The sequence below is a fragment of the Oncorhynchus keta genome, chromosome 4, assembly GCF_023373465.1.
Source record: "Oncorhynchus keta strain PuntledgeMale-10-30-2019 chromosome 4, Oket_V2, whole genome shotgun sequence".
In the NCBI taxonomy this organism is placed as follows: Eukaryota; Metazoa; Chordata; class Actinopteri; order Salmoniformes; family Salmonidae; genus Oncorhynchus; species Oncorhynchus keta.
Genome location: NC_068424.1, coordinates 76,446,598 through 76,457,361, shown reverse-complemented (window position 1 = coordinate 76,457,361; position 10,764 = coordinate 76,446,598). Strand labels below are relative to the sequence as shown.

The following is a 10,764-nucleotide window of genomic DNA, read 5'->3' as shown; positions in this document are numbered from 1 at the left end:
GGGTAGCTGTATACAGCTATTCAGAGCTGCTACTAACCTTGCACACAAGTTGCTTGAAAGACACATCCCAACCAATAAAATTCCCTATAGCGAGTGGCATTGGCCATAGTGCTGCATTTCTGCCTTGCCTGTGTGAGCCGACTAACTCTCTGCTTGGCATTCCAAATGAACTCCCTGCAGGATTACAAACAATAAATATGGAAATCCAAACATGATAGCTGAAGCTTTTGTCTTGCTGCCTTGTGACTATTGCAGTTTAGTCAAGTATCACTTTAGCATAAATAGACTGATCTGAGCACAGAAACAGTCAGATATGAGCTATTTCAAGAGGCAGTGGCATTTACTATAATATACTGAATTGAGCTCAAAGCATTTTTCTGATAAGACAGTACATGGGCATCTGTGCAAGCAATTAGGCTCAAAAGGCAGAATAATATTATTTTAAGAATGCAACCTTTTAGAATATGAATCCATTGAGAATGTGTGACACGTGATGCCACACAAGCACTGTGCCACTGCCAACCCCACGTGACTTGGCTCAGCATTTTCACCCTGAGCGATATACAAGGAGTCAAAAGCTCACTGTACAGTAGTGAGCTCATTTCTTCTTTTCGGAAGACATTTAGCAAAAAGCCGCGTCCTCCTCTCCTTTTCATGTAGGATGCGGGTGCCCTTGGTTACCGAGTAACTCTCACATCTATTTGGCGCTCCCGAATATCGGGCTGGGACCGCGCAGCGCGCTCTGATAGAGCTCGTGTGTGTGGTGGAAAGACCTCACGAAAAGGCAAGTAAAGAACGTCAAACGTGCAGCGCTGACCGAGCAGCCTCGCGGAGGAGGAAACTGAAGAAAAAATATGAACATGTGAACGGACTGAAAATGCTGAAGGATCTTTATGTTGGGAAATGTAATTCTGAAACGAATCAAAGTATTACACTATAAGGATATCTGCAAGGACTATTTACAACTGCAAGCAAAGTGCACAGAAATATTTTATCCAGATTTTTCCTAAAGAAAAGAACGGGATTTGTTGGGGGAATTTGCATCTCGCCAAGGCAGGTGAGTCACAGGCAACACTTGATTAAGAGCTTAGAATATTTTTAGGGTGACATTTGGCTGGAATTACTGTAAATGTAGCGTCTCATTAGCCTATTTGATGATGTGCCTGCTGTATTTTACTTTGCAGTGAGACACGGATGTGTTATATTCAGCCTGTGCTGAACCTGGACATCGTGTCTTTGAATTTGTGTCTTTGAATTTGAGTGTCGCGGACAGAGCTACGTGAAATTTGAGCTCAAAGTTAAAGGACAGTCTGGTCTCATGCCTTGTGAGAATGTATTCTAGTGCTGGGAACGAAATCAGATGGTTGAATACCGATGGTGTCCGTCCCCGTTTAGTGATGGTGATATTGAGCACTTGTTACTTAAGCTATGCTCTGCCTGTCGCTGACCTGCCTGTGCGGTGCGTTACCGCTGTGACTGATCATTCTATGCGCTAGGTCTAGTGAAGCTTCTGTGGCTACTGCATGTTCACATAACAGAACATTCCCAAATATATGGCCATAAATGTGGCTGCCAGCGGAGAGAGGAATCTTTATTTCGGTATAGGCCTACTGCAAGTACATCTCTCTGGTGAAACGGGTGGGTGTACAGCCCTGCTGTATCCGCTTTCATTTGCCCAATATGATCGTCCACAAGTTTTAACCAGATGTATAGATTTTTGGGGTGTTTTTTGGACTCTTGGTTCGATCAAGTTCAAGTTATGCGTAAAATGTGACCCTGTTTGTTTTGAGTACCTTTATGTATTATAATCACAGGTAGGCATATATTAGTCATGCTATATTTACGATAATAATCATTAACGTTATTATGACGTTTGTTACAAGCCGAATCTACTGTTAATTACTAGTGTTTTATTGACTTGTTTATTTTATTACACAGTTAGTACATGGTTATTACAGTGTGCTCTGAGCCTCTGCGGTTCTGCTACCTTCAAGTGTCAGTAAATGATTATGTGAGTCCACCTGTCTGCGTCTCTATATGCCCGCTAAAACGATGCGGCTTTGCCTAGAGGAGAGCAGAGCTCTGCTCATCTCACGTCCATAATGAATTAACCCTCTGTGTTTGTTATAGGCTACTCAAATAATGCATATTCATGGTTTATTTTTTGTGACTTTAGGAAATATCGAAAACCAGAACGACTTCTTTCACTGTGAGAAAGCTATTTTATCATGGAAGTTGTAGGGCTATAATTACAAGCTCATAATATAAGTAAATTGGCTTATTTTAGCATATAAACCATCTGGTTTCCCTGAATGTATTCTCTTTGCTTTTCTCGCAAATTTCCCGTCGTTTAGCACGCTGAGTAAAATGGTCTCATTGTAGTCTTGCAGGGGGTGAAGGAAGAATTAACTTAGAGAGCAGAATTGCAATGGGTTAGAGAGGAAGAAAGGGGAGGGGGGGGAGAGGAGGAGGGGAAGAGAGGAGGGGGGGGAAGAGAGGACGAGGGGGAGAGACAATGTCACACAAGGAGTTGTCATGGTGATTCAGTGAATAAGCAATTGTTTCCCCCTAAAACCAAAGATTTTATACGAATTTCCCCTTCCTATTACTGCTATTTCTTACTTTTTTAATAAGCCTATAGCTCAAAGGAGCAATTAGCTACAGAAGCATAGAAGCATAGAAGCATAGAAGCATAGAGCATAGAAGCATAGAAGCATAGATGCTTTTGATGTTTGACTTCTATTGCATGTTTGAATTGCTATGCTGTCTCCCAATATAATGTCATTTTCCTATGATCTTTGCATGTATCTTTGACGTGAGAATGTACTGTGTCTATTTAGATTTGATGGTGTGTGTGTCGAGTATCGTGGACAGATTATATATGCTACTGATGTGCATTTTCCCTCTGTCCCCTTCTCCATTCCTATTCCTGTCCCGTAGCCTAAACGACTCTTTTCCCAGTTAGTTCCCTGCTCTTTCAAATCCCATTCTCCTACTAATAGATTATGGGTTGTTTTTGCTTTTCTCCCATGCACCAGTCATGACGACAACGTCATTCATCTTGTGAGAAAGGGCCCAAGCTATTAAGTCATACAGTTTTGATGATATCATTTATACAGTTATGCAGCCATATAAGGGCTTGTAGTTAGAGTTTTGGGGTAATCAAATACATGGGGTAATCAAATAATAGTCAAATATATTATTTGAAGTATTTTATTATGTCACACACAGGAGAGAGAGAGACTCTGAAGCAACCCAGGTATTTTAGACAGTTGTAGTAATTGCCCAAAGCAGGGCAGAGATCCTGATGTTATAGTGTGTCTCACAGCATTATAGAGCCAGCTGTCAGGCAGAAAAGGTCATTCAGGCTTTGGTCTGCCCTACCACAGATCCACCTGAGTAGGGCTCAGAATCCTAACATGATGGATTCTGGGTTGTCTCCTCCAAGCCTCCTGGTGAAGCTGCTGCCAGGTTCCTGTTTAGGCCTCCTAGTGGAGCTGCTGCCAGGTTCCTGTTTAGGCCTCCTGGTGGAGCTGCTGCCAGGTTCCTGTTTAGGCCTCCTGGTGGAGCTGCTGTAGGGTTCCTGTTTAGGCCTCCTGGTGGAGCTGCTGCCAGGTTCCTGTTTAGGCCTCCTAGTGAAGCTGCAGCCAGGTTCCTGTTAAGTCCTCCTAGTGAAGCTGCTGCCAGGTTCCTGTTTAGGCCTCCTAGTGAAGCTGCTGCCAGGTTCCTGTTTAGGTCTCCTGGTGAAGCTGCTGCCAGGTTCCTGTTTAGGCCTCCTGGTGGAGCTGCTGCCAAGTCTCCTGGTGAAGCTGCTGCCAGGTTCCTGTTTAGGCCTCCTAGTGAAGCTGCTGCCAGGTTCCTGTTTAGGCCTCCTGGTGGAGCTGCTGCCAGGTTCCTGTTTAGGCCTCCTGGTGAAGCTGCTGCCAGGTTCCTGTTTAGGCCTCCTAGTGAAGCTGCTGCCAGGTTCCTGTTTAGGCCTCCTGGTGAAGCTGCTGCCAGGTTCCTGTTTAGGCCTCCTAGTGAAGCTGCTGCCAGGTTCCTGTTTAGGCCTCCTGGTGGAGCTGCTGCCAGGTTCCAGTTTAGGCCTCCTGGTGGAGCTGCTGCCAGGTTCCTGTTTAGGCCTCCTGGTGGAGCTGCTGCCAGGTTCCTGTTTAGGCCTCCTAGTGAAGCTGCTGCCAGGTTCCTGTTTAGGTCTCCTGGTGAAGCTGCTGCCAGGTTCCTGTTTAGGCCTCCTGGTGGAGCTGCTGCCAGGTCTCCTGGTGAAGCTGCTGCCAGGTTCCTGTTTAGGCCTCCTGGTGGAGCTGCTGCCAGGTCTCCTGGTGAAGCTGCTGCCAGGTTCCTGTTTAGGCCTCCTGGTGGAGCTGCTGCCAGGTTCCTGTTTAGTCCTCCTAGTGAAGCTGCAGCCAGGTTCCTGTTTAGTCCTCCTAGTGAAGCTGCTGCCAGGTTCCTGTTTAGGTCTCCTGGTGAAGCTGCTGCCAGGTTCCTGTTTCGGCCTCTTGGTGGAGCTGCTGCCAGGTTCCTGTTTAAGTCTCGCTGCTGCCAGGTTCCTGCTCAGAGGCTTTGGTCATGTCAAGAGAGGGAAAGACGTGGTAAAATGCACAGTATAGGCTTATGTATTGGCTATGTGTGTGTGTGTGTGTGTGTGTGTGTGGGGGGTTGTTGTGTGTGAGTGTGTGTGTGTGTGTGTTTGTGTTTGTGTGTGTGTGTGTGTGTGAGCTTCATTCTCCCTGACAGGCTCTGGCTGACCTTGTCTAAAAATATCTCTTATATTGATGTAAAGTAAAGCCTCTGAGCACTCAGGCCTCCTCACACTCTACCCTCAAGACAAACCTGCCAGTGTCCTGGCCAACACATGTTTTTCTCTCTTCCATTGATGGAGAGAAGGAGCGAACATCAACAAGAAGAGCAACACAAAAAACGCTGGTTTTGACATTTCTTTACAAATATGCAGATCGTAAAGAAATGCAATTCTGAGATGTCTCGAACCTTAGTATCAAACAGGTGCACTATATTTACTTCCCTTTTCAAATGTCACTTTTCTTATCCCACTGCCAGCCTGTCTGTTCACAGTCGGAGAGGGGAAGATGGGAGTGGATCATTTAGAGAGAGAAATCAATCTTTAACTTATTGTCAACAGGGCTGGGCGATATAGATAAAATATCATATCACGGTATTTTCAGAGTTTTTGATGGTGTGACAGTATTTTATGTTTTTGAATAACACAAAATGTTGATTTATGAGTAGTGAGTGATCCTAGGGTGGAAGTACAAACATTCTAAGTTATTTCAATGGTTCTTTCTCCATTCTGATGGTTTTAGATTGTTCAATTCAACTTCAACCAGGAATGAATTTCTGCATTTTCATACATTTCTGCATTTCCTGCACTCATTTGAGATCGTTTCCACACTGCCACGTAGGGCAGTACTGTACTGGCAAAACAATCTAGGCCTTAATTTGAACCAAATATTGCAATTGTGATTTGACTTGAGATCTAGATCAAAACACTTGAACTGTTAGAACCATGGAAAAATAATGATTATTATAATTTTATAGTTAGAATATAATAGTGGGCACCTTTGAATACAGTGTTCTTTGATATGACAATGACTGAAGATGTCGGGGAGGAGTTATTGTGACAGGGTATGGACCAAAGTGTTGGTTAGTTTTTCCCTGCAATCTTTGGCTACATTAGCTACTTCATATTGCTAACATATTCATACTTCGCCTAGTCCTCTTTGATTTAGAATACACTGTTTCACAAAACAACATGCTGATTTAGGCCTTCACCATCACTGGTATCAGGCTGTATGGCTAGCTACGTTTGCACTGACTCAGAACATTTATTAGCGATTAGCATTAGCGGCTAACACGATTTAGACATTTACATTTACATTTAAGTCATTTAGCAGACGCTCTTATCCAGAGCGACTTACAAATTGGTGCATTCACCTTATTACATCCAGTGGAACAGCCACTTTACAATAGTGCATCTAAATCTTTAAATTTAAATTTAAATTTAGCCACAACTTACTAAGAAAAGACAAACTAGCTGATTGCAGATGGAAGAAACACAAACTAATAGTGTCATTATGGCCTGTAGATTTATATTAATAAGCAAAGTGAAAACGGCATCATAGTCATCAACATTGTTGCATGAATGCAAGGGTTTTGTGGTTGAGGAACAACTCATGCGCTCCTTGAGTGAAGATGGCGGGTTTAGGTCTGTGGAGAGAGAGAGACACAGAGAGACACAGAGAGACACAGAGAGACACAGAGAGACACAGAGAGAGAGAGACACACACAGAGAGACACAGAGAGAGACACAGAGAGACACAGAGAGACACAGAGAGAGACACAGAGAGACACAGAGAGACACAGAGAGACACAGAGAGACACAGAGAGAGAGAGAGAGAGAGAGAGAGAGCGAGAGACTCCCAGTTAGATAGCAAATGTTCCTTTTTTCCAAAAATATTATTTTTGTAGCCGAAATCACTCCGTTAGTTCTTCACGTTTGGCTGAGAATTAGATCGGAAATTGTGGTCACGACAACGCTAATTCCAAATTATCTCCATAATATCGACAGAAACGTGGCAAACGTTGTTTATAATCAATCCTCAAGGTGTTTTTCAAATATCTATTCGATAATATATCAACCGGGACATGTGGCTAATTAGTAGGAAAGAGAGAAACAATGGCCGTATTTGTCTTTTATGCACAAAACACTCTGGGAGACTCCAGCTGACCACTGACGCAATGTTGACGTTCAGGCTTATTTTTCATAATAGAAGCCTGAAACTATGTATTGTGACACTAGACACAGTAGGGAAGCCATAGAAAAGGGAATCTGGTTGATATCCCATTCACTGCTCAATAGGGAGGCATAGGAACACAGGGCTTTCTAAATAAGAGTCCCAGGCGGGCTCCTGCACTCTCTCTGGGTCGGCCGCCCACCTGTCGATTTCTTCCCACGTCGTATACTCCATGCCTCTGCTGTCCATAACGTCCTCCCTTCACTGTTCAAGCTGTCGCTGCCTGTTAACACGCTGCTCGGTCCTTGTGTGGTGGGTGATTCTGTAACGGCGTTCTTCGTTTGTCGAAAGAGAGTCGGACCGAAATGCAGCGTTGTGGTTACTCATGACTTTAATAGAAAAAGTGACACATGAAATAACGATACAAAACACAAAACAACAAACGGAACGTGAAACCTAATTACAGCCTATCTGGTGAAACTACACAGAGACAGGAACAATCACCCACAAAATGCAAAGCGAAACCAGGCTACCTAAATACGGTTCCCAATCAGAGACAACGAGAATCACCTGACTCTGATTGAGAACCGCCTCAGGCAGCCAAGCCAATACAACACCCCTACTCAGCCGCAATCCCAATAATACAAAAACCCCAATACGAAATACAACAACATAAACCCATGTCACACCCTGGCCTGACCAAATATATAACGAAAACACAAAATACAATGACCAAGGCGTGACATCCTGATTGGATTTTTCTCAGGCTTTCGCCTGCAATATCAGTTCTGTTATACTCACAGACAATATTTTTACAGTTTTGGAAACTTTAGAGTGTTTTCTATCCTAAGCTGTCAATTATATGCATATTCTAGCGTCTTGTCCTGACAGAATAGCCCGTTTACTTTGGGAACGTTATTTTTCCAAAAATGAAAATAGTGCCCCCTAGATTCAACAGGTTAAAAGGAACAACCCACTTTCATATGTTCTCATGTTCTGAGCAAGGAACTTAAACATTAGCTTTCTTACACAGCACATATTGCACTTTTACTTTCTTCTCCAACACTTTGAACAACACTATAGCACTTTACTTTACATTACTAATCATTATGAATACCACTATAGCTCTTTACATTACTAATCATTATGAATACCACTATAGCTCTTTACATTACTAATCATTATGAATACCACTATAGCTCTTTACATTACTAATCATTATGAATACCACTATAGCTCTTTACATTACTAATCATTATGAATACCACTATAGCTCTTTACATTACTAATCATTATGAATACCACTATAGCTCTTTACATTACTAATCATTATGAATACCACTATAGCTCTTTACATTACTAATCATTATGAATACCACTATAGCTCTTTACAATCAGAATACACTATATCTTTACATTACTAATCATTATGAATACAATATAGCTTTTACATTACTAATCATTATGAATACCACTATAGCTCTTTACTTTAATCATTATGAATACCACTATAGCTCTTTACATTACTAATCATTATGAATACCACTATAGCTCTTTACATTACTAATCATTATGAATACCACTATAGCTCTTCACATTACTGATCAGTTGGACCTAACAATGAGATGATATATTCATGCTCCATATCACTACATTTTTAAATGGAAGATTATTATTTTCAACATCAATAAAGAGATGAAACATATTTCCAAGCTATATTGAACCGTTTTCCCGTTTATGGCCTTGGCTTCCAGGCTCATGTTTAATATACTGTGATTTGCTTTAGATCTGCTAGCATGGTCAAGTAATATTATTGTTCATTTCATATTGACCAACATTAACCTGTTGCGACGAGCCATCCCGGATCCGGGATCCTGAATACAGCCTCAAGCTCATTACCATAACGCAACGTTAACTATTCATGAAAATCGCGAATGAAATGAAATCAATATGCTAGCTCTCAAGCTTAGCCTGTTGTTAACAACACTGTCATCTCAGATTTTCAAAATATGCTTCTCAACCATAGCAAAACAAGCATTTGTGTAACAGTATTGATAGCTAGCGTAGCATTTAGCGTTAGCATTCAGCAGGCAACATTTTCACAAAAAACAGAAAAGCATTCAAATAATATCATTTACCAAAACAAGCATTTGTGTAACAGTATTGATAGCTATTGATAGCTAGCGTAGCATTTAGCGCTAGCATTCAGCAGGCAACATTTTCACAAAAACCAGAAAAGCATTCAAATAAAATAATTTACCTTTGAAGAACTTTGGATGTTTTCAATGAGGAGACTCTGTTAGATAGCAAATGTTCAGTTTGTCCAAAAAGATTCTTTGTATAGGAGAAATCGCTCCGTTTGGTACATCACGTTTGGCTACCAAAAAAAATAAATTCAATAATCAAAGCGGCAAACTTTTTTCCAAATTAACTCCATAATATCGACTGAAACATGGCAAACGTTGTTTAGAATCAATCCTCAAGGTGTTTTTCACATATCTCTTCGATGATATATCGTTCGAGAGCCAGACAGACAGAGAGAGAGAGAGAGAGAGAGAGAGAGAGAGAGAGAGAGAGAGAGAGAGAGAGAGAGAGAGAGAGAGAGAGAGAGAGAGAGAGAGAGAGAGAGAGAGAGAGAGAGATCCAGACAGAGAGAGAGAGAGGGAGAGAGACAGACAGAGAGAGAGAGAGAGAGAGAGAGAGAGAGAGACAGACAGAGAGACAGATAGAGAGAGCCAGACAGAGAGTGAGAGAGATCCAGACAGAGAGAGAGAGAGATCCAGACAGAGAGAGAGCGAAAGAGAGGGAGAGAGAGAGAGAGAGAGAGCCAGACAGAGAGAGAGAGCCAGACAGAGAGAGAGAGAGAGAGAGAGAGAGAGAGAGAGAGAGAGAGAGAGAGAGACAGAGAGAGAGAGAGAGACAGAGAGAGAGAGAGAGAGCCAGACAGAGAGAGAGAGAGAGTTTTCCTGGGTAAAACGTTCCACTGTAATAGTGAAGGTGTAAACTTGGCAGTAGAAAATCTTAACAGTATATTTGACCTCTCAGCTTCCCTATCAAATCTAAAAATCTCAAATAGAAAACCGAAGAAAATTAACAATAATGACAAATGGTTTGATGAGGAATGCAAAAATCTAAGAAAGAAATTGAGAAACCTGTCCAACCAAAAACATAGAGACCCGGAAAACCTGAGTCTACGCCTTCACTATGGTGAATCACTAAAACAATACAGAAACACACTACGGAAAAAGAAGGAACAGCATGTCAGAAATCAGCTCAATGCAATTGAAGAATCCATAGACTCTAACCACTTCTGGGAAAATTGGAAAACACTAAACAAACAACAACACAAAGAATTATCTATCCAAAATGGAGATGTATGGGTAAACCACTTCTCCAATCTTTTTGGTTCTATAACAAAGAACAAAGAGCAAAAACATATACATGATCAACTACAGATCTTAGAATCAACTATTAAAGACTACCAGAACCCACTGGATTCTCCAATTACATTGAATGAGTTACAGGACAAAATAAAAACCCTCCAACCCAAAAAGGCCTGTGGTGTCGATGGTATCCTCAATGAAATGATCAAATATACAGACAACAAATTCCAATTGGCTATACTAAAACTCTTTAACATCATACTTAGCTCTGGCATCTTCCCCAATATTTGGAACCAAGGACTGATCACCCCAATCCACAAAAGTGGAGACAAATTTGACCCCAATAACTACCGTGGAATATGTGTCAACAGTAACCTTGGGAAAATCCTCTGCATTATTATTAACAGCAGACTCGTACATTTCCTCAATGAAAACAATGTACTGAGCAAATGTCAAATTGGCTTTTTACCAAATTACCGTACAACAGACCATGTATTCACCCTGCACACCTTAATTGACAACCAAACAAACCAAAACAAAGGCAAAGTCTTCTCATGCTTTGTTGATTTCAAAAGCCTTCGACTCAATTTGGCATGAGGGTCTGCTATACAAACTGATGGAAAGTGGTGTTG

At 41.7% G+C, this 10,764-nt stretch overlaps 1 protein-coding gene across 4 annotated transcripts in view; it reads left to right on the top strand.

The window, feature by feature from the left end:
• The first annotated feature begins 603 nt into the window (after positions 1 to 603).
• LOC118380696 (neuroligin-3-like) overlaps positions 604 to 10,764 on the top strand; it is a 470,695-nt gene continuing 460,534 nt past the window's right edge. For all 4 annotated transcript variants that reach the window (XR_008132107.1, XM_052516121.1, XM_052516117.1 and 1 more), the window contains exon 1: positions 604 to 1,057. The gene's annotated coding sequence lies outside the window, so the exon portion shown is untranslated. The remainder of the gene's footprint in view (positions 1,058 to 10,764) is intronic.